We start from the raw sequence: 2526 nt of genomic DNA on the forward strand, positions 1-2526 counted from the left end.
ACTGATAATGATGATGGAGATGTTGTGCAGAAGCCATATATATGAAGCTTCTTTGTGGAGGATGCAATCAAGGCCACATCTTGGCGTTGGGATATGGTCCAACTAGTTTCCCTCTATACATTTCTTGTATTTTAGGCAACTCTCTCTTATTTCCTCATATAGAGCAAAGTGGTCCACGGTCCCCCTGGTTAACCTAGTAGGCTCAGTAGTAGGCTGGCAATGCTGACGCCATGCAGTCCTCAGCCCACGCGCGAAGGTTCCTGGGCCATGAACGGTTCCTAAAGCGTGAGTACGTGACGAACCGTTCAGACATTTTCTTTTTGATTGAATGGTTCCAGTTTTCGGTCGTGCTACATGGTGTGGGCTGGCCTTTTTCCACCCCGTCTCTCCTTCGTCTACCTGTTCTCCATCACCCTCCGCTCCCTCTTCCTCCTTCCACATCCCGATCTAATCCCATCGCCCCAACGCTCTCCCCTTCCCCTCCATGGTGAGCCGCCTCTCTTCCCAGCTAGTTGCGCCGCCCAAACCCTCTCCGACCTCCATGGCGGTGCTCCCTCCGTCTTATGCTGCACAAATACCAGCGAGATCTGGGTCGACAGGACACAGGTGATATCGTCATCAACCGCCGCCCCTGGTGCCTCGTGCGTGCTGAGGGGCATCTACTTCGGATCTGGCCGCGGAGCGGGAACGGTCCATCGGATTGGGCGGTGATTGCAAGCTCTGCCTCTATTCTTCACAGTAGGTTCTGAATTTGAATCGGAATAAACCTGGCTGAAGTTGCAATCTGCACTATGGAGGTACACGCTGCGATTAAATTGGTTTTGAGTTCATATCCAATGTTTTGCTGACAACTAAATTTTGTTAGCAGCCCTCTCCGCAAGGAACTTTTATCGACGCGGCTCTGAAACTAGTACTTGACATGGTAGAAGCATGGTTTATTCGGCCTAGACTAATACAGTACATATACTGTAATTTTCAGGATCATTACGGGCTGTGGCGAGCCGTCTGCTCTTCCTACAGAGTTAGTGTCCATTTGCACTGTACTATATAATTCGTTAGTGATCATGATCACCTTACTTGGTGTTCTCGATCGAGCCGCGTAGATGGTGACTACGTTGTTGTTGCTGGTGGTTTGAGAGAAACTGAATTGAAAAGATTCCTGGACGTATAATCTGTCAGGTATCATCTGTAATTTGGATTCAAGTTTCAGATGTCTTAGATATATTGTATCTTCATCATTTTCTCTAGCTTGATACTGTGCCAAGCCACGATCCTCTCTCCTCTGCTGTGGTGTAAGTGGTGCGGGGAGACCCGCGCGCGTTCGAGGGAGAGCTAGCCCGTAAGGTGCCTTTTGGCCTACCTCTTGTGGTCCTCACCTGGTTCAAGAGCTGGGATTTGAAAAGCTAGAGATGCACTTTTTCCTGGGATTCTGACATGGATTTTATTGCAAGCAATGGCCCCTGGAGATTCCGTCATGCATTGTTTAACAAGCTCAGTCATTGTGTCAATTAAAACTGAAAAGGACGTGTCAAAACTTATCAAAAGGAAACAATTTGTTGTCTCTTGGCTTTTTGGTTGCAAATGCACTATTTTTTTTGAGAGAACAAATTCACTATTATTGAGATAGAGAATGCACGTCAACTACACAACAAATTATCATGGTGTTCAATTTTCCAATCTTCCACTTAATTTTGTTTCTATCATTTAGTTTGCTTTCTCTTTTCCAATCTTTCACGTAATATTGTTGTCCAACAGATGGGCCGTGAGTTTGGAATTAGGCGGCCACGGCGCGTAGTCTGCCACCCGCTGCGTCGGCATCCCATTACCTGCAGGACCATGGCCCCATGGCGTCGGCGTCATTGATCACAGCAATGCCGACGCCACCCGGGACGTGTACTGGACTGAGGCTTTGTGATACGAGTAGATCATCCAAGAGGGTTAACATTTGCACATTAGTGATCATCCAAGGAGTACTACTATTATGTTTTAGGTTGTTGTTGCTGCTTTAATCAACTATGAACTGCCACTTTGAGTTGTGATATTTCTGGCCTGATCTCCATCCAGGACCAGGAATGTACATTTGAATTTCTGATTTGAGATGGATCACGGAATAAGAGTTTCCTGTCAAATTTAGTAAACCCAGGACCAGGCAGAATCAAATGCTTTTGCATTCAAAACGAATGATTGAAAAAGAAACTAAACAACATGTCACTAATTAGTTTAAAACAAGCTGCTGCTGGTGGCCTCCCCAACCTCCATTTTTTGGGGCCTGCGTTGTGGCAGTCTTCTGGCGCTGTCGGCAACGAAGCCTTGGCTTCTTGTCTATAGCTCGGTTGTGCACAGAGCCACGCGACCTGTTCAGTCTCCAATGAGCTTCACGTGCTTTTGGCGCATCACCCATGACAGGGCATTGTACTAACCGTACAATTTTTTACACCCCGATTTGAATACAAACGGACATGTATTGAAGGCCCCTTCACCTTTCATCTGTGCACTTCAATGCCATCATTCCATCAACAGTTAATG

The 2526-nt window shown here is 46.7% G+C and overlaps 1 long non-coding RNA gene across 1 annotated transcript; it reads left to right on the forward strand.

Moving 5' to 3' along the window:
- Positions 1 to 322: 322 nt before the first annotated feature.
- On the forward strand, positions 323 to 2129 carry LOC123097454 (uncharacterized). The gene is made up of 2 exons (XR_006447217.1): positions 323 to 797; positions 869 to 2129. It is a non-coding gene; the product is annotated as an uncharacterized lncRNA (long non-coding RNA).
- Positions 2130 to 2526: the final 397 nt, after the last annotated feature.

Source organism: Triticum aestivum, chromosome 4D (assembly GCF_018294505.1).
Source record: "Triticum aestivum cultivar Chinese Spring chromosome 4D, IWGSC CS RefSeq v2.1, whole genome shotgun sequence".
NCBI lineage: Eukaryota > Viridiplantae > Streptophyta > Magnoliopsida > Poales > Poaceae > Triticum > Triticum aestivum.